General features: G+C 39.4%; 1 protein-coding gene across 4 annotated transcripts in view; it reads right to left on the bottom strand.

The window, feature by feature from the left end:
- The window catches only part of kirrel3b (kirre like nephrin family adhesion molecule 3b), a 204,368-nt gene extending 182,076 nt beyond the window's left edge, over positions 1 to 22,292 (bottom strand). For all 4 annotated transcript variants that reach the window (XM_051065444.1, XM_051065447.1, XM_051065445.1 and 1 more), the window contains exon 1: positions 22,225 to 22,292. The gene's annotated coding sequence lies outside the window, so the exon portion shown is untranslated. The remainder of the gene's footprint in view (positions 1 to 22,224) is intronic.
- Positions 22,293 to 22,511: the final 219 nt, after the last annotated feature.

Below are 22,511 nucleotides of genomic sequence, written 5' to 3'. Positions count from 1 at the left end.
AATCTGTCTTTCATTCGTGCTCAGTCATTCATCTGCCTGAAATAGACTCTCCATCTCAGAAGATGATAGAAATGTATCTTCACAGTAGATGACTCTAGTTTGCCCTAGGCCAAGCTCTGTTTGTGCTGTTTTACCAAGCGAGATAAAGCTCCAAAACCAGCTACCAACACACTGGTCAAAGGTACAGATTACTGGCATGTTTACTTACAGAATTTACTAGGATGTCTTTAAAGTCTGTTTCTGTTAGGTTACAGCAGTCATCAAATACACACGTATTAAGTTGTACAAATCCTCAGTATTTATCTGCAGTAGCCTGAAACCTGTTGGGAAGGAACGGCTGATTCCTGTGCTGCCCGGCATTTGTTGATCACTATGCAACATGCATTTGCAGCAGTGTGCTTTATCCAGCAGTCCGCTTAATCATGACCTGAGGCTTTTACTACCTGCTTTTCATTCCCCTATTGCCATCTGGCAGCAGTGGCTCTGCTTACAGCATCAATTTCCCCCAGCTGAATGTTTTCAATGGTATCCAAAGACTTGTCTGGTGTGGTTGTCATGCAAAACACCATTGGGTTCTGTGTTTCCTGGAGCCAGTAAGGTAATGAATGTATCAAACACATCTGTTAATCTCTGGAAATGACAGTGTGCAGAGGACGTTCTATTAAGAGACCCAGTAAAACCCCCTCATCAGTGTCTTTCAGCAGCAACATAGAAATATGGAGACAATTAAGCAGCACCTCTGAATACGATGTATTCCAACAGGGTGATAGAAGAGTAATGTGCTCAAAATAAAGTTAATATAATTTCTGCCGGTACTGGTCCAGTGGAGGCGGGGGGGGGGGGGCACAGATTAATAACCCTTTCCTTTTTATGAGTGTATTCTTTATGAATTATTATTGTAATTTGGTGAGACTGGGATAGAGGTCTACCCTTTTACACAGTGTGCCCTTTTCAGATTGGGATCGCCTCTGAAGGGGCATTGCTAACACTGATCACCTCACGAGCTATCAGCTAAAAGAGGCTTATAACCAGTCTGAAGGGCAACATCAGCACTGTATATTTTTTCAGTTCTAGGACCTATGCCTTATCTGTTTTCAAGGGCTTACAATGGTCAGCATTGAGCGGAAGACACCTGTCCTCCTCCCTTATCTGGTGTGAGCAAAAAAGTCTAGTTCTTTTGCTTAAATTTGGCAAGAGTATGGGTTATCCAGGCAATAATTTCAAAATTGCATGCCACACTCTCATCAAATGCCTCTTCACTATCATCAGCTCAGTGCAGTTTTACATGAAAATCCTACTTAATTATAAAATCATTGGCATCAAAGCATCTAACAGCATGTGAAAGTCGGAACTTAAATTACTAAAGAGATAGCTACATATATCATTCTTATTCACTTTTTGACTCATATTCAGATGAGAAGACTCCATATTTACTGTGTCTGCACAATAAATATGGAGCTACAGCCAGCAGTAACAGGTACCATAGAGACAGAAAACAAGGGGAAACAGTTAGCCTGGCTCTGTCTAAAAATAACACAATTCACCAGAAACTGTGGAAACAGCACAGTGCTTTTATGCAGATTCATGTGCCGGAAGAAGGTTTTTTGGTTTATTTCCAGGTTAAACAAATAAGAATAACATGTTAAATGGTGAGCTTTTGAGTGCTGGTGCTGTAGGTGGATTTTCTTACATTTGAACGGAGCCAGGCTAGCTATTTCCAGGCTTTGCGCCAATCTAAGCTAACCCACTGTTGGTGGGATCTTCATATCTACTGTATAGACTTGAAAGTTTCTCTCAACTTACTCAAAGAAAGAAAGCGAATAAGCTTTTTTTTTCAAAATGTCGATCTATTCCTTTAAGTGCATTCATGTCTTGACATTTGTCATCATGAACAGAGACAATCATGTAGTCCCTTCTCAGCATCAAATTTCTCATTTCTGTTTTAGGATCTAACAAATACTACTCAGTTCTAATATAACCTCTAAATTAATTATATTTCATTATCCACATCAGTGTAGGAAAAAATCCCCCTGAAGTTCCAGAGCAGACAGACCAACAGGACCAGCAGTATATCTTCAAAGAACAGCGCTGGCCAGCAACCTTCACACCTAGTCTGAAACACAAAGCAGGAAGATAACTGACTGCTCATCTCCTCCATGGCCCCTTAACCAGACCACTGGCCCTGCCACCACTGACCCTTCAGGGTCTTGGATAGTCAAGAGCCAGCAGCCTGGAATGTGTGGTTAGCCTCATAACTCTGATAGAGAAAACCTTTGGCTCAGACATTTTTAATCTTACAGTGAAACCAGATTTTTTTTTTTTTTCCGAACTTAAATAACAGACCAGAGAACTTAAGTACAGTGGGTTACCAGGCGATTCAGCATTAAAGCAGCACACAACTTGGAATAACACATTCAGTCAAGACAGTAACAACTTTCAAATGTGGGGGAGAGGGACACTTAGTTGGCTAAACTGACTGGAGAGACAACTGGAGTCGTGAGCCAAGAAAACCATTCAATATGTCACCAGCTCTTAGGCAGCTCTCCTCCAGCAGACCCAATCCAGATCCAAAGGCTCTGGTCTACTTATTCATCACCTTTCAGCTTCAAATTCTGACATTCCAAGCAGTTCATCAGCGCAAAATGAATTCATTAGAACTTATTTAGCCCCAACTCTGCAACAGAAGATTTCCCAAGGTGCATGCAAGCATACTCACAAATCTCCAGTGAAACCTGCTTAAAACCTGGTGCTTTCAGAACTGAACTTAACAACTAAACTTAAAACTTTGATTCACTTGTCCTCAGAGTAACAGCCAGTTAACACATACTATTTTCAAAATAGATATGAATTCTGCTACTCATTTATCCAACCACTATAGCATTGTATTTTTATTTCCCCCTTTCCTTTTGTGTCTTTGTTTTCTGTTAATTGTACTGTTTGCTGTTCATCGCTGTACCATTAGTACTAAATTTGTGTGCACCAAAATTTTAACTTTTTTGTGCTTTCTTGTGCAGTCACTCACAAACAGTAGTTAAGATCATTAAGGAGACTAAAATACATACTGAACATTAATAAGATTATTATACACTCTCTAATATGACTTATCTTACTGGATGAATAATTCCATATGAGTTATGTACAGTAATATTTTATAATGCCCCCTCAGAATCATAAGACTACTCAGCATCACAAAATTCCTACATTCTTTGGGTGATTCACATGGACATGTTTTAACAGTTTTCTATGTTTTATATTTCAACGTATTTGCCAAATTCCTGCATCAGTAAAGGTAATAATTAACGAGTCTACTTATTCTCGTTTGGGTTTATGCACATCAGGGCAAGTCAGACTTCATGTGTTTATTTAAATTAGGTAGATTAACATAACTTAAAATAATGGTCATACTGTTTGAAAAATGTTTGGACTGTCAGTGTAGCCATTACATACAATGTGTACTCTCATTGGGTTTCTGCAGTGAGCAGCTTGACTAAATGTACCTATTTCAATAGGCTTTACATTTGTCTATGTCTTGTTATTCAGTACCCTGGACATGAAAACAGGAAGCTGTGATGAATAAGCTTGCAGCCCATTTTTTTCCTTTCACAAAAGTTTAAAAAATGAATGTGGGTTGTGGGAGACCTTTGCTGATGGTGTACCTTGTTAAATGTAAAACAAAACTCTTAGCAATCACTCCTCGCCTGATTCTCCCACTGCAAAACACACCATTCTACATAATTAACAGCAAAACTATTTACACACTGCTATGAAATTTTCACATTTTGATACTTAAGAACTCACACACAAACACAATAACTTCTTACATTTCAACAAATACTTTGTGATCTCAGATCAGCAAATGAAAAAGATCTAAAAATTTAGGCTCTGATGCTGCAGCTTCTTGTTTGTTATTAGCACTTCAGTAACAACTGACATGAAAACTTAATGAATAAATATCAGATAAAAATATTTCTTCAAGTTATTTTATATCTTTCCTCCAAAAGGTGTAGAGGTCAGTGTTGCAACACCTGTGCGATTCTCAAGTGAGGATCTAAAATCAAAGTTTGAAGCACAGCTGTCAGGGTATACAGTTTGAAGTCTCTTGTGAAGCCTTTGGTGTGCATTAGCTTTTCTTTTTAAAGAGCAGGGGAATTTGAAAACTTATGCCTTGCTTTATAACAATTTAAGACATAGTGAACAAAACTTAAAAAAAGTAACACTGCAGCTATGTTAATAAATGATGAAGAGAGAACTCAATTCCAACTAGCTATTATGGACTGTTGATTGGGAAAATTAACACTATCCCTGACATGAATTCTCAATAAGGTCTCTGACTGGTAGAACTTCCATACCAGTGCATGTATGCTATATGTACGTATACGTTCCATCTAAGCTGCATGGTTTGTTCATATCAACTTCTCAATGTTTTTTTTTTTCCTTTGTGTGTGTGTGTGTGTGAATATCTGTCTGTTCCCAGTGGGTGACTAAAAAACTCCATATACCGAAAATACCATGCCAGTATGCCACTCAGGCCTTGTCCCCATCACCAATGTTCCCCCTAATTTTTCATGTGTCTGAGCATACACACAGACTTTTATGCGCTACATAGTTTTGCTGTGCGCGGAGAAAGCGGGAGCAGTGCGTGATTGCACAGGCGCGCAGCTTAGAGGGAACATTGCCCGTCACCCAAATAATGAGTCATACGTCATTCTGTGTGTCCTATCACTGTGAAAATGACCACATGGACATGGCTGGCTAAGACCCTAGCCCAAATATTTCCACCCTGAAAGAGGAGCAAAATAACAGACTGTGAAACATAGCAAAACTCAAGCTAAATCATTGACTGTGGGCATTACACAATGTAGCCTACAATGAACAGACGGTCAGGTCTGCCAAATGAAGGTTTTCTCTCAGCAATTCAGTTCAAATAGGCTTGCTTTATTGTAATAAGAAACAGTATTGCCAATGCACACTTGAGGAACAAAAAAACACACCTAGACACTACAGAGATAGAAAAAGAGAACAAATTTGTTTTCTCTTTTGTCATTTATGTAATCTTAATTACATAAATTTGCACTGTCCAAAGGCCACAGTGGCAGTGCAGGCAGTACTGGTCATGATGATCTGCTGCAGCCAGCTAAGCTAGGATCCATTTGATAAAATGGTATTTGTGTGTATGTGTGAGAGAGATAAACTTCACCCTGTGATCCTTGAACATGTAGCCTCAGTGCCTTTAAAGTCATTTCAATCACAGGTGAGTTGAAAATGTTCTTGAATCCAATGGGCTGAATGACCCAGTATGTGTGCCTCAAGCCTGTGATGGAGCTGCTGTAATAAGTTGGGAGGCTGGAGGTGTTCAAGCATGCTTCTCTATCCATGAGTTTTGGTAGTGTGCCACACTTGCAGGTCTATACCAGAGGCAAAAGAATGTTTTGAAACATTAGCAAATATATATTACTTCTTCAGTTTTTCCTTTAAGAATAATCAGAAATTTGCTGACATACAGAAACAACTGGGGTGAACTTGTCTGACTATCCAAGACAAGATGGACATGCCAGCTGAACTCAGTGAAGGCTCTGCTCAAAAATCTTGTTGCTGTCTTAACATGCCTGAAAGGAAATGCAATATCCATGGCAGTTGGACTGCATTTCAAACTTTATAAGTTTTCCAGTGTCTACATGATATTGATGTTTAGGACTATATTGTCCACTACAGAGCGCCTTCATGAATACCTGTAGAGAGAGTTGCACGAGCAACATTTTGCAATAATGCAAGACGATGGTGACAAAACAAAAGGCAATAAGAAAAAAGGGAAGACACCAAAACCTAGAATATAAAAGAAAATGCTGGGAGGAATCTGGTAAAAGAACCTGGTAACATTTTAGGACAATGGAGCAAAGAGGGGTGACAAACAGCAGCACAGACAAATAAACAAAGACCACAGGATGGAGGGAGAAGATAAAGGGCAAGGAGAAGGGAGAGAGAGGGGGAGAAAACAATGCCACCAGGAAGAAAGAAAACATCTATGTAGGGAGTGAAGAACAGACAGGACAGATCCAGAGGTGTGCTATGCTCATATTGCAGTGGATAAACTGTACCACCACAGTATAAGCAGGGTTGGTGCAATAGCTGTGTGTGTGTAAGAAGGCAAATTAGGGTAACCACACTCATGCTTTCTCACCACTTGGGCTAATAACAGCCATGAGGAGACAGAAACTGAGGTGAACTGCAGTACAATTTAAGAAGAGGAGTGCACAAATCAATAGTAAAGATAAGTAGGATTGTAACCTTTGGATGTGTGTGTATGATAATAGTTGTTTATTATAAAGGTAGATATAACCCTCCCAACCTTCCAATGTTGTTCTCCTTTAAAAAGAAGAAAAGGCATGCCCCTGGTTCACTACCATTACAGGACTTAAGAGGTTTTGAATGTCATCAAGTTCCCAATTGTATTTTGTATTGTAGTTCACTGGAATTGTAGTTCTGGTTCACCTTGAATTTACAACTCAGAGCTTAAAAGTTTGTATCGAATTCTTTTATAATAATCAGTCAATGTAATCTCAAATTCAAATCTGCTGAATATCAGGATCTATTCAGCTTTGTATAGGACAAAAGCAGTGTACTTTGCAGTACAGTTTGCTACACAAGATGTCAATATTTCATCATAGTGAAAAAACTTTGTCAGTGTGCACATCGCTTTTGGTTGTACAAAAAAGATGTTGTTCTATTTCAGTGTCTCTGTGTGCTGTAATGAGTGTGAGAGGGTCTTTTTAAAGATACCATCTTTGCCAAGAGGTGCTGACACGCTGGAAATAGAAATTGTTACTGTAAGGGCACATTAATATGGACACATGAATTACTATGTCGGTGTGTGGCTTCAACAATTACTGGCAAATTAGCATAAGAACAGAAATAGCTCAAATGTGCCCTGCTGGGTGCAGAGTTAAGAATAGTTTGTGCCCAAAACTCAGTTTATACTCTTGAGATAAGGAAAGCCACACATTCCCTTCTAATGAAAAAGAAAACCATTGCAATACTACAATTAATTTAAGGGAGTTCAAACTGCCCCTTCCTCTTCTACTCCTCAGAAAACATGATACTAAGTTACTAGTACAGAATTTTATTTTTTTAATGGCTCATCAATAAGTATGTTAATAGCAATGCATAGTATCACATTTTCTTTACTATGCATCTCATTAGCATTCATTTGGTACAGTTATTTAAACAGTGAAGGACTACTCACACAAGCCTTGCATATAAGACTGTAATTAAGAGGTTCTCTGTGCAAAAAAGAAAACCCTGAGGATGTAATGTTAGATCACTGTGATTAAGCACTGAGTGCCATATGTCCAGAGCCTCCTGACCTATCATCACTTTATTAACACTGTCCTCTAACTGCACTGGAGGTCAAATACACAGCAAGTGAACGAACAGCTACCATGTGGGCAATCATATGCATGGTTTAATACAGTCCATATTATACCTCTAGTTATACTGTTGACAGTTCTTTTTCTGATAATGCAGAATACTGTACCATTTAACCTTATTTTGTGGGGGGAATTAGTAATAGTAATAGTCGTCCTTCTGTTTCTACAGCAATAAAAATAATGTGTGACATCCAAGAATTAAAAAGTAAATCTTTGCATCTGTAAGCTTATAAGCCAAACTGCACTGCACATAGATTGAACCATTGACAGATGTGTATAGGGGTGCCTAGAGAAACAACAAGCTTCTCAATAATCTGTGTGCCTGTGTGTGTGGGCAAAAATTGTGTTAGAACTGATGAGGAAGAGAAAGGGATCTCTTGGTGAAGGGGTTACTGCAAAGACCAATGCTTTCACTGTGGGCAATCAGCCTCATGATGTCACAGAGTGATGAGATGTATAAGAGTGGGCAGTCTATTAACAACCCATAGAAATTCATTTTCATACAGTCAGACAGGGAACCACAGAGGCTAAGGAGACGAGGACCTGCATGCCCAGAGCCCTCCGGGGGAGATGAGCTGACTGAGTCAGAAAAAGAGAAAACATTGGCTGGCAGTACAAAGAGGAGACTGTTTGGAAAGGCAGGAGGAAAGAGTAAGAGTGGGATGGAGAGGAAGGATAAATGGAGAGATAAATAAAACGAATGCAGAAAGAGAAAAAAGGGAAGAGAGTGAGGGAACTGAGGCAGAAGGGAAAATTGCTTTAACTAATTTTAATACCATACATTTTCACACATTCATCATTTCAGAGCTGCTATTAAAGCCAGGATAGTTAGCATACTTTATCACCATGCTATCTGCCCAGTACACAAACACTCACAAACTTGCATGAAGGAAAAAAATCTTTTGCAATTACCACCACATTTTCATTATTACATATGGGAATACATTTGTGCTTATTATTTTCTTGGTTCCTTGAAGTCTACAGTGAATACATTTTCTGAGCTTCATTTATTTTAATTTTGCCTACATCCAGTCTTTGTCAAAGTGGTGTTGCTGCTGGTAAAATCTAAATTCAGACTGGACACAACAAAACCTGATATAGATCACTGAAACCCCTGCGCTACTCTTAATCAATTACACAAGCAGTGCTGTGGTGTCTTTGGCACTTTGAGAAATGTCTTAATTCATGACTGTTTACAGGCTGACTGTTTACATGAAATGGCTTAAAGGCTTTCTCTCTCATTTGCCTGTGGTAAATGAGTTGCCATCTGCTTTGGAGTCTCTATATATTTCAAAGACACAAACAACCCTTTCCACACACACACACTCATACAATCAATAGTTGAGCTACCAAGATGATTAACCCTGGGGAAGACGCTCCTGGAATTTGGTTCAAGACCTAAGTGCATTATATTGCACTGGGAACAATCTAGTCATAGGTCCCACCATACCAGGAGAGAAAGTCAGTGTAATAGCTCCCTTATGACTCCCTTATGTACCTTATAAGAATTCAAGGAGGTTGCTTTTCCCTCATTTTTTGCTTAATATGAATTTCCCCAGAGCTATCCTGCCGAGTCCAGCAATGATAGCCCAAAAAGGTTTACAAGCACTTTGCAAGAGAGGAGATGTTTTATAGTTTGTGGATGCTGTTTTTTGGCCATTGATTTTACCTCTTGGATTACTCCCCATGGAAGATGATGTTATAAATCCAAGTATGCTTTAATAATGTACACCTCAAGGTGTCCCTGCAGCGTAAACCCAAAGTACTGGAGGAGTGAGAGCACTGCATTGTCACAATTCACTGTTGTCACCAGCACTTAAATTCTGGTCTGTTGACTGTTATGTGAGAAGGATGTATTTTTTCTATTTTATTTTGTTTTCTTGCAAGGCAGATGTTTTATTCAACATAGTCTGCGCATCCCAAAGTATAAGAGATATTTATCTGAGAGGGACTAGCACATATGTAAAAAGGGCAATTCATCCTCATGTAAAAATTCGCCCACAGACCCATGGGTATGCAAAGGGATGAATATCGATAGGATGGCAAGTATAAAGTCAATGTAAGCACTGTTAATAATTCATGTAGGCACACTCCATTAACTATGCCATAGTATAGGGGCCATTTCAGAGTGAAGGGGAGAGGTTAGTTCACTCCCCTATGAGCTAAGTGTTGTGATCCTATGAATCTCTAGGGTTAAAACATACCTGTAATTATGAAAATAGGGAAAAGAATGTTTAGACAATATTCTATAAAATACAGCAAGAACAATATATTTTGCTCACTGACTAAACAAATGAGAATTTAAAGACAAGTTTTCACCACATCATCAGCTTTTAAATGGGTACTTACTGTTGGTTTCAGTTGACACTAGACTCTAAGTACTTAGTGTTTAATATGCTGTCAGTGTTTCAAATACGAGGCCATGGCCTTACTTTTATTAATATAAAGAGTTCAAAAGAAGCAGCATACAAACTTTAATAATATTGAGTATTGCAATTTTCATTAGATGTTATCAAATGCAGCACAATAAGTGATAAACCACACTGCAACCCATACCATTCTCTTTCGGTTTCCTTTTAAGCCTTCATATTACTTGTCAAAAGCCTCCAGTTGGCCTAATTGGTTGGGCTGCCCTGCATCTAGCCAGCTTTATTGATCCATGCCTCCCGCTTCCACTGCACCTAATCATTTAGAAATTCAAATTTTCAAGCACAAGGCAGAATCTAGCATGCTGTGTTTCAGAGAATGTCTCACAGCACTGTAGTGATACGGGGACCCAAGGGCCTGAACAGCCCTCAGTCAGTGGGAAGTGTTGTCTTAGCTTCAGAACACTACAGGCCCCAGAGTGAATGTCGAGAAAATAGCCAGCAGAGACCTCCGGCTCTCCCAAGCTGGAACTCATTGCCCCCTGCACCCTTGGCTGGGCGAGCTCTCACGGAACAGGGCTTGTCTCTGGCCGACCTTGACGAGTACTCTATTTCCAGATCTACTGGCCCAGATGATGGCTTTTTCCACATCAATGGGCACAGTCACAAATATAGCAATCCAAAAGGTGGAAGCAGCAGTAGTGGTAGCAGCGGCGGTTAGGGTAGGTGGAGTGGAGAGGAAAGGAAAGGACAAGAGATGCAAGTAGTGGTGGTAGGAGTACCGCAGAGGAGGAGTGAGTCACCCTCAGCAAGGGCTCTCCATCTGGTCAGTCAGCTGAGTTGTAGACCATTACATTTCATCTTGTCCTGGTGTAAATATCTACGTCATCATGCATTGTGCAGTTAAGCAAACATTTTTCTATTAATCTTACAGAAAGAGAAGAGGGACTTTATGTAATGGATGCTTAAACTGTGATGAGCTTCGTGACCCTGCTGAGACAAGAAAAGTTATGTCACTAGAATGGTGTCCCTCTTTTCCTATCCAGTTTTTAGATGAGAAAAAAGGCTTCAAGCATTCATGCAGCATGTCCTAGGGCCTGGAGCTGCATTATCAAAAATTTGAACTGCAGCTACATTCTCTTTAAAGCCCATAGATGGAATGGCAGACATGGAACAGATAATGATGCATTATTATTGTAAACCATAATACAGTTAATGCAGAGCACCATTTATCATTGCAATCAAGTTTGCAGCCACCACTGGTGCTTTTAAATTTAGTCTATTGATATTCATACAATAAAGGATCTTGAAAAACCTCATACGTAAGAAAGGCAATCAAATTTTTCAAAACTATGTGACTAACTGATGGTCATAAGTTAATCTACCCTTTAAAATGTTAATTGCTCACATACAGTGGGCCTAAAGCCATACACTACACTATTCATTACCATGACAGCATTTGGTCTTAGAGGAAAAGCACAATGTCCAATTCTCCAATCCTCCACTTCAAAACAAACCATAGCACTGGACATCTCATCTCTGATCTTGTTGGAGTTTTGTGGTTAACATGGTGCCCTTGGATTGGTTGACATGTTCAGTGGTTCAGATCACACACATATACACACACACACACCCAAAAAAATGTGTTTCAACTAACAAGGGAACACAATGCTGCTCTGCTATCCTGGGCATAAGCCAAAGTGCTGGAAATAAGTATTTGGCCAGTTATCAGAGACCACATCCAGGAAAAGCAATGCTGATTGTGTAGGGCAAAATTCTGAGCCCCAAACATCAGTTAAATAGTATGGCAGATGGGCTGTGTGGTGCTGTTTCCATTTTTGTGAAATAAGAATAAAATATTTATGAATTATGAACAAACTCTATATATATGTAATATTTTCAAAAACGCTTTTGCAGTGTCTGAATACTTCTCACACCACTCCAGACCAGTGAAGAGGAGTTACGTGACAATAGTATTTAGTAGCAGCAGTTGCTTAAATTGAATTACATATGGCTGAGCTTACTTTCCTGCCTCAACCTACGCTGTGAACTCTCTGTGTGAGTCCCTTTGGAGGTGTACCTGGCAGGAAGCTGGAGGAGATCTTGGCCCTAACCCTACAAGAAACTACAAAATAATATGATCTGGGATATCTGTCACATCTGGGATTTTTTATTTCATCCTGTCTCTTAACTAGTCTTAAAAATCCATCTAACAAAGAGGAAACAAAGTCTCATTATAGCCTATGCTGTAGTCATTTCAAGTAAGGTAATTAATTTGATTAGTATCAAATTAATTGATATGAAATAAATGCAAAATTGAAGTGAAGGAAATTAAAAAAGCAAATCAAATTTGCCTGTGAAACAAAATGCCCATTAAATTACTGCTCACATATTTTGACACATTGGTGCATACACTGTAACCTGCTACATCATCACAGTGACAAACATGTTGCTTATATTGCTACTTATCTCCCTGTCCTAATATTAAATACACCGCTTATGTTACAACGCCATTGGCAAATTATGAACTTATTACATAACTGTGTATATGTATAATGTACAATGCATATTCTCTGTATCACATCCATATGCTTGTATTTTGGCTTTGCAGTTACAGTTCATGCGTTTTGGGGAAAAAATGCTATAAAGTGATATAATAATAAAATTGTCACTGTTTTTAACTGTATATTCATATGTGACATTCAAATGAATGTTAATGTTATACAACAAATCACTAGCTGGTTCAGATTTGGCACAACTCATGTTTGTAGTTACATCATAATAGCCTCTCTACAATGTTACTGCTGCTCCACTGGGATGTTCTTCACTGTGCAGAGTGATGTAAGTGCTGAGTTTGACAAAGACTTGTTCATAGAGGCATGATTTTGTGGCATCACAATTGATTGCATGCATGCTGAGTATCGACTTTTCGGTGAAGTAGGAAACATCTTGGGTCCAGTAATTAAACTTATGAAATGTATTCATAGATTCTAGATTTTTCAAAAAGGGAGACAGATAATTTTAAAACAAGTAATTGAACTAGTAATGCAAAGTAGTTACAGATGCAAATAACTGGGAAACATAACTGAGAAACAGAGCTGACTTCTCTGTCTTCTGATTTCTTGGTTTTAACTCTATGTCCCTAAAGATTATCAGAATTAGGTTTTTCTTAATTCTGAGCTAACCGATAATGATGACTGGCTGTAATTAAGGCTTTTCATTCTTTCACTTGTGTTTCACCTTAACTCTTTGACATAACTGAGAAAAAAAAAAATCTTATTTTGCTGACCAGGTGAAAATGTGGTGGACTACAGACTACGATATATACCATTTCATGTCTGGGTACACTACATATGTAGCCTGAGTCAAAGTTGCCGGAGTGTAACTTTGTTTGTGGCAGCCCACACACACATTTTCAGTGCATGCAAACTGCTGCAGTCCCAAGTCTTTCTGGTGGAACAGCTTACTATGCATACGAATATTAATGTATGGAAATTCTGGTATGGAGCAACTGAACCAAAACCATGTCTGTGTGTCTGGTGTGGGAATGCTAATAAAGAGCTAGAGGGTATGGAGAAAATAATTTGTGATTTTCTATATTTGAGACTCGGAGCACGGGGTGTACAGTGGATAATCTTGAAATGATTTCCATGATGTAAATTTATAAAAACACAAGTCTAACCAACAACTCAACTGCACTCTTCTGTTGTTTTTACATAAGCAACATCCTCTGTTATTGTGATTAAAAGGACATTAATTCAGTTAAAGGCATTCATTAGCCACTTCTGCACAGCTACCATGGACTACAGTTAATTAATTTACCTGCTGTGTAATTGTTCAGTAAGGATAAATGGAACAGGCTTCATTCTCATTAATTAGCAAGAGTAGAGTAGAGAATGTAATGTGAAAACAGTTTATAAAGTCAATAGCTTACGATTATTTAACAGTCTCATATCCAGAAGATGTCATCAGTAAGCATTTGTCCTCATAACATGCACATGAGGCACCTGGTTTGACCACAATCATGGCTGACCAATCATGCACAGCCATTGTTGTTTATCTGATGATGCTCAAAGTGGGGCTGGCGACATACCAGTGAGGGCTTGTGTTATGTTACAAACAAAAACAACAACATATTAAAACATTATTATTTTTAATTTAATAACATTTTTATTTTTAATTTTTAATCCTCTCTTGCTTTTAAATTATGCACATCATGAAAGCAGATATTTTGTTTTAAACTATTCCTGGATCACTAACCCCCTTCTCTACTCTGTGATAGATTAGATTGTTATTGTTTGGCTAAGACACAGTCTGTCATAAAGTTAAGACTGGAAGACTGTAAGATAAATCCTCCATTGTCTCCCAAGAGGAAATTTGTTTTTACAGTGTGCAGTTTACATGGTAATATTAAAGAGCAGTAATACAAGATATTGACAGTTCACAGCACACAGACATGTACAGTCTATTTATTGAGATGAGAGATGCTTCAAAAGAGAGACAGGGTGTAACAGGAAGGTTGAAATAAAGAGCTAAAGTCCCGCCTCACTTCAGATAACTATAAGCTCCTATTGTTGGATTATTGTTTTGCATTGAGAGTTTTTTTGGCCTTGATGAAGAAGCTAAAACTGTTTTTTTAGGTACACTTGTATCTAAAGCCCTGCATTCAATCCTACATTTGTGAGGGTGTTAATTGAGTTACTGTACACTGAAATGGTGGTATTTGGTGTTAGTGTTGCATTGAATTTACATACAAACATACATACAGTGTATAATCAGATTTCTGAGTTCTTTGTGCTCAGTATAATGCTGATCTTTAAGCATCCAAAGAGCGGAAAGAACGTGATATGAATGAGTTGAATCATTCTGACAAATGCCAAGAATGGACTCTATAGGAAAGGAAAAGAGAAGATGAATCACTTGATGGAGGGTGAAGACTATTTGACTAGGCACTATTTCTCTGCCTAGATCTGGCTCTGAGCACTAATATTTTCTGTTTTACATTAATCCCTGCTTGGCAGTCACCTTTGTGGGGCAAGCTTATTTGTTAGCATCTCTAAAAACAGCACTGGCACTCCTTACATCAATACTCTCCAAGGTTTGTACTGAGAGGCATAAATGTAACAGTGAAGAGAGAGAGAGAGAGTGAGTGAAATAAAGGAGTGAGAGAGGGGGAGAGAATGGAAGCCAAGGAGACAGGAAAAAAAGGCCTACAATGAAAAATAACTCCAAAACCAACACATCGAGAGGCTTGGCAATCACAGCCAGGGGTTTGCAGGCATCACAGACAACAGATTCACAAACAACACTCTGGTCTGGAATAGTGTCACCCCATGATTGATTCCACCAAGCCGACTGATAAGTTTTCTAGGGTAGGCAATCTGTGAAGAAACGAATCAGTTGAGGTGAAAGAAAAACAGTGTTTGAACCTGATGCATGGCAGCCAATACTTTGACTAGTAACATTTGCTCAGGGGTCAGTTACCTTGGAAAGGCAATCTGTGGGGAGCAACAGTGCTGACTATACTGTAAAGTAACTGCTCTTACCTCAGGGCTTACATTTTTCCATGGGTTCCCTGATAAGTTACCACTTCCTCAGATCCTCTAATGTTCTAATGCCACTTTTGGAATATCACCATCATGGCATGAAGCCTGATTTTTACTGGCAATTTATCACTTGTTAATTTCCCAACCAAAAAATATATTAGAATCCCCCAGTAAGGATTACCATGTCTCACAAACAAATGCTTTTTTTATCTACACGCTATTATTTTCATGTTCTAAATTGAATTCCCAATGTTTACTATGAGTCATCCTGCCATGTATGACTTCATCACCAAAACCAGAAGGTATGGCCTACTTTATTCTTCTCTGCATGTGAAATATCCCTTGGTTATTTCACACACGGTCCTGACCAGTGAGAGTCCAACTGTTTGAGACTATTTATGGGACAGAGTGGGCAGGTTCGTGGTCCAATAATCCATCCCTAGCAATATTCATCATCACCTCTTATAAAGCCGCCTATGCTGTCTACCCGATTCCAAATACAGACATTCACTCTCTCCAGCTCCAAACGGGAACCAAATTAAGACCAGACTAATGGGGCATGCAGGAGCAAGATGTATTTTTATTTCTTTATTTATCACCCTAAAACCAGTATAAATGATGTGAAAGAACAAGCTACAAAGACCTTGAGCATGTCACGCCAAACACAGAAGCACAATCGCAGCTCCCAGCAGCAACAGGGACAATCAAACATGAAAAGATTGGGATATCACAATCTTCAAACATGGAAACGGCAGAGTGTCCCACAAACAAATACTCACAATTAAGAGACAGAGAATCTTGGAAGGGGATATAAGGTGTTCTTGAGGGCTCATTATGGGGTAGGGTGACAAGGCAAGGTGACGGGTACAAGTGGAGAGAGGCATGGGGGGATAAATGAACTGAAAAGTGATAGGAGAATGAACCAGGAGATGGGGGGGCACCAACACTGATTTATTCAGAAGCTCATTAGCAGAGACAGGCCAGGGCACAGGGGAACAGGGAGTTCACCCTCATTGGGGCTCATTACACACTGGCAGGAAACTGACCCAGCCGGGGCCAAAGTGGCACTCATCAGGGTAACATTGACTACCTTTACTCAGACAGAACCAGAATTGGCTCCAGTCCATGCAGTCTGGAGGAAGTCTCATCTCTCTCTTTCCCTGTCTAATACACACATATACACTGTTGCTCTCTCATTCTTTACTCAATCATTATTTCTCACTCCTGTCTCTGCGGGTTGACTGGCATTCAGTGGAGCACTATGATCTCCCTATGTAAACATCACACAAGATGAACTTAAACACATGAGGCAGTGCTGGCACAGCTGCTGGCACGGGGTCCTACATCATGTGGAGGAACTGCAGAGTGTGAATAAATTACCTTTTACCAATGAAGGCACTAAGGTATTGGCTTGAAGGGAGACATTCAAAAAAAAAAGAAGAAGAAAGAAAAAAAAAGTGCATTGTGATAATTGTTGGCAGAAATATAGTTGCAGTTCAGGAAACTGGTTGAGAGACAGCCCATGGGCCTTTTGTCCCAGAATTCATGTGTGAGTGATCACCGCATCCATAGCGACACACTGTGTACCTGAACAATAGCATTGGCTGGGTTGCTAAAAGGGAGCCAATTACGATGAGGTTGGGGTATCTTACTGATGGGAGGCGAGCCAATTAAGCTGACAGAGCTGAGAGTGCTGTGTATGGAGGGAAACTGGCAGGGTGTGCTAGCCTCGGGAGCTACACAGAACCAATGGGAGGGTTGTGCTCACTTTAGCCCACTCACAAGCCCCGCTGGAGTGTGAAGTGACATCACACAAATCCAAAAGAGGTCTCCTTTAGTGCGGGGGGAAAAAAAACAACAGTTGTGGCACAGTTGTGCGTAGTATACAATTTTGCTTCACTCTCTCAGCTTTATATCTGTCAGCTGTCCCTCACACAGATTCAAGATCAGCCATGAGCCATTAATTAGTTGGAAATGGAGTCCTGTACAACAAACGCACTTTGTCTCTTCCCTCTCACCAACAGAGTTATATGAGAAGTTTCCAGGGATGTCTCACTGTCAGATCTATTATTCATCTGGGTTTTTTTTCTTTGCTAATAACATGATAAGACTCCAGTGAAATAGAAAAATGCTCATTAAACTATCATCAACTGAAAACAGATCACACCTTAAATAGATGGTTGGAAAGAAAGCTAGGCAGCAAACAAGGAGTAGGAGTGAGAGTGATGTTGAGCAAGGGAGATGGGAGTGACTGTGGGAAAGAGGTGAATCCGGGGGAATTGTGTGTGTGAGTGTGTGTGTTCAGGAGGGGGATAGAAATTTTTAGGAAGGAGAGTGGAGAGAGATAGGTGCTGGCCAAGACAGTATTACCAGTCATTTAGGCATTGGTCATAAAACATGAAGCTGGAATTAAAAGAAACAGCTTTGGAGATTACTGCTCAGTTTCTGCCATACATCCCTTAATTAATTAGAACCCCTAAAAGCAGGAATAAGGGATTAACAATGATGCACACATGCTTGGCCAGGCTTTCCTTACTCTTCATCTTAGCCTTTAATGCATCTAATCCTTGACGTCAGAATTCACAGATCAGTCTAAATTAACTCTTTGATTCATGAATAATTTATTCCTCTTCAAGGGTTTGTATACGGGAAATATCTAATCAATCCCCAATGCTCATTTACTATTCTCATGTTTTCAGGCCTTATCCAATATCTAACCTTAAAGTTACATTAAATTATGGGTTATAGCACATTTTCAATTTTGATTAACAAGATGAACTGAGTGAGCTAAACTTGCAAGTTTGCAGCTCAAGGTCAGTCAAATTGCTGACTGGTGACTCAAATTAATGACAAGTAATTTGCAGAGTCTGACATCAGATCTCCCGAAAGGATATGTTTCGAATGAGAATGTGTGTGAAAAAATTATTCCTTCTTATGTAAGTCTATGAGGTGAAGGGTAAAAATAAGTTGTGCTTTTTCATTTCTTTTCAAACTGCTGTTTTTTTCTCCTACTCCAGTAATTTTTTTCAGACACTGGGACTTCACAAGCAGATGCCTGGAAAGCTGTGGATCAGTGTTGGCTAAAAAAATAAGCTGGCATTTCAGGAAATGAATGCCAGTTAGGCGAACATTATTGGCCCTACCTCCACTTGGGTAAGTTGTCTGCATGCGACTAAATAGAAAGCTTGATGGCAATAATGGAGAAAGTTCAGGCCTGAATAGTAGGTTGTCCCCAATCAGGATTGTCCATTGTACAACAGTGCTAGCAGGATGACTGTGAAATATGCTGCTTTTTCACGTAGTACTGCCTCACAACACATTCCAACCTGCTGCAATATGAGGCCATCAAGGCCACGTGGAATAGAGGCATTTGTTTTCTCCTGTCTAATGGTCCAACAGCATCCACTCCTAGCCAAAGTAGCATGAGTTTGTCCCCTGTCCTCACGTCCTCCTGTGTAGGATGGACCAAGGTGAAAGAAACTTTACACATAGTGAAACACTCTTGCTACTCACCTGCGGTAAGGGTATAGGCATGTTTATTTTTAACAGATTTCTAAACCAGACCTTCTATGACTTTATCTCTGTAAAGGAAGCAAAAGAAAGAGCTTCCTCAGCCACAATGACCAGTCAGGTGGTGATCATGGCACCTAATCTGGGTTAAGAAGACCTAGATTTGTGGTCTCATCATGAAGTTGACCTTGGCTAACTTTGCTGTTTGTTGTCACTGAGGAAATGTGGCTGAGAAATGGATTGAGTAGGCCTAGTAGAATAACTTGACCATTGTCCCAAAAATGTCCATTGGGTTAAATAGGGCAATCAAATGTACAGTGTGTGGATTTGTAAAGATATGCTTTCTAGCCTATGAAATTCTGTGTGGGGGTAAAGCCTGTGTGAAATAGGACCTCTATCAATTCAGAAAGGTTTACTGAGCTTCCATGAGCGTGAAGTAATGCTCTGCTCCACATTCAAACTGTTGTGAAACCTCCAACTGCTCAGGGCATCCACAGTCTTCAAGTGTTGGCTGCTGAGCTATTCCACTGCTGAAAGTTAAGTGCTTTACATAGGGGCACCATAAATTACTGATCCATTTCACAAGAGTTTTCTGTTCTTTTCTGGATATTCAAATTAGCAATGTTCTGGTTCTGGTCACAAACCCACTTAACTAATCTTTAGTTTTTTTGTCATACCAATTTGGCCAGCCTTCTAAAGCTGAGTTATTCTTACTTTGCCGCCAGTACAGATTTACTTCACAAAGTATACTTGCACCGTAAGAGCTTAGAGCAAATCAGGCTCCCAAACTGCCAACTGTTGTATCCAACACAAAGCCTAAGCTGTCACCCACAATCACATGTGCCACAGGACACCTGCCATAGAGAGACTGAGAGACAATGAACTGAGAGCTGTGTAACCCAGGCACTGTTTGTGCAAAAAGAAACATGGCATGTAATTCTGTTTGACCAGTAAAATCAACAGGCCACTCTTAAGTCTTAAGAACCATATTTATAAGTTGTCACTCTAAAACGAAATTATCAGTTCAATGTGTTTTTTTTTAAATGAGAGTTAATATGAGAATGCTTTTATAGAATTGTTCTGCAGCAGACAATAGAATTGAAAGGGTGCTGTGAAGACGATGGAGCAATTTCCTTGCATTTTTGAGGAGAATTAGAGGGTGAGGAAAGTCAGATAAGCAATTGAGGTGCTTTCCGTTTTGAGGATGACTGAAACTTGAGGTATGGGAGAAGAGTCGTTTTATCAGAAAATAGAATAACATTCAGTCCCCTGAGTGCAGCTCAGTCAAAGATTGTGCTAAAAGTTTTTTTTCTAGGGCGTCGATTTTCTACCAGTTCGGTTCAGCATTTTACTCACTAACTTAATTGCTGCAATCTGGGGACAAGGAAACATTGCTAGATCTGAGTCTAGTAGAGCAACACAAGTCATCACACATTATATGTCTTGTACACCTTGTCTCTCTTACAAAGAGAACAAACTGTGCAATGTGCACACAGTTTTCATCTTGCCTCAGCATAGCTGTCTTTGTTCCTCCTGTTTGCCTTCCTTAAAAAATATGACTGGCACCCACCAAGTGGTGACTGCCTAAAAAGCAAAAGGAAGGTGATATTGTAATGAGTGTCATTCGTCTTAATGATATAATCCTTATGATTTTCATTAAATCAAAACTCATTTTGATTTAATGAAAATCCGTAATACCGTTATATAGCAGTTTCATTGTACTCAAATTGCCAACCTATATTTTACAGCATCAGTTAGGTTGCTCTTCTGTTGTATTTCTGACAAAGTAGCTGCTCAGGGATTGTTTGCTGCCAGATACCACCACTAACAAATCAAATCTAGCAAATCAACCAGGATTGAGATTTTAGGGATTATAATTCTAAATCACCTGAAAACAATCAAAGAGTCACGCTGGTGTCACGTGCTTATCGTTGCCACAAAGTTCACCAGTCGAGTAGATAACAGCTAGCCAGATAAATAGTCCCTTCTCTCCCTCTTTACTGTGAATTCACAGGTGAGATGAGAGCAAACAGAAAGTAGAATTACAAAATGATCCTGAATTTTGTATTTTGCCACCATTAAATTGCTGGAAACGTGCACAAACGTGATACAACGCAAATTGAGTTTTGTTTTTCAAAAAGTTTTTTCTTCTCTTTCTTATTTCTTACTTTTTATTCTGTTTGTGGTGTGGATGATCAATGGGTACCCCAGTGGGATTTGTGTCTCCATGGGTCTGGCCCTGGTTTGTGCTTGCCAAGCCCAGTCAACCCAGTCCCATTGTAGTCTCACAGTACTGTGCGCTGGAGTAATTTCACAGAAAGCATGCTACAGTGAAATCAAAGCAATTACTCAAAAAAAGCCCACCATTCAACCAAAGTGTCATCCACTATACTGCTGCACTTTCAGAACAGTAAGAGAAAGAGAACAGATGTTTTTGAGGCAAAAAATAAAAGTCATAATGAGAAAAGAATAAAAAACTTTGATTTTTCAGCCTTCTTTTCACCAATTTACCCCAATAGACTTTACCCTCACATTTGTGAGCATGTAATGTGGTGGATCAGGCCACACATTTGTAATATTTTCCTCAAGTTCAGTAGAGCTGAACAAGATTAAACTGAAAGCTAATCAGACATGATTCAGTGTGCACCCACCACAGTTCCACCTATTCATTGTCAAGTCAATTTGGCATCTGTAGTTTGCGTGGCCATTTCTGTCTCACATCCATCACTGGCTCATCCAAATCCTAAGCAGCCATCAAGGGACCGTTCTAATTGGCTGGTCTAATTGAAAGATAATGGTCAGCATTCATAGATGTCAATGGAATATATGTGCACACCTTAATCACAAGATAACTACTTTGATGCAGCAGAAGACATTGACAGGGCTACTTCTAGTTCATTCTCTGTGTGCTGCCCATTAAGGAGCTAAAAATTAGCCTGCTCTGATGAACAGTGGGAGCTTCATGTTGAGAACAAAAACATGGTCTCCACCCTTTTTTCGTTTGGCTGACATGTTATTTTGAAAACAGAAAAAGAGACAAAGGGCCTGAATCATATATATAATTTACTGATAACTATGTAAAATAAATAGTGAACATCATCAACCTTTTCAGTGTATCAAAGATCATACAGCCCCTTTTCCATGGCAACTATTAGTCTTCAAAGTCTGATGAAGAAGTTTGTGCTGACTTTGTTCTCTAAACAGTGAATTAAGTTATGCAGCTGCTTGCCTCCTACATATTTGCCCTGCTTGACTAAGCTGCCAATCATCATGACCGGCTTACTTAACAAAATTAAAAAAAAAAAAAACAAAACAAACAAAAACTTACCACAAAATAATTTTACTCCTCAATCACTGTCAACGGGACTAAATACATACCTGTTAATTGCAGAAACCTCTACTTCACACCAATGAGCTATGCAGATGGAACTGACAGCCTGCCTGCAAGAGAAGACAAAAAGGTTTATGTCACCTCCTATCGTGTTTTTTTTCATCAGCCAACATACTTCATATGTCTTGAATTGTACTTGACTTCATTCTGATGATGACCATGAGAGGTGACCATTAGCCTAAGGCTGCCTTCCGATTTGTATTGTGTTGCATGAACTTTGCCCGAGAACAGGAAATTGCTTGGAAATGTCACCCATTCCATGGCACTATGTCTC

The sequence above is a fragment of the Lates calcarifer genome, linkage group LG21 (assembly GCF_001640805.2).
Source record: "Lates calcarifer isolate ASB-BC8 linkage group LG21, TLL_Latcal_v3, whole genome shotgun sequence".
In the NCBI taxonomy this organism is placed as follows: domain Eukaryota; kingdom Metazoa; phylum Chordata; class Actinopteri; family Centropomidae; genus Lates; species Lates calcarifer.
This window is presented reverse-complemented; position numbering and strand designations above follow the sequence as displayed.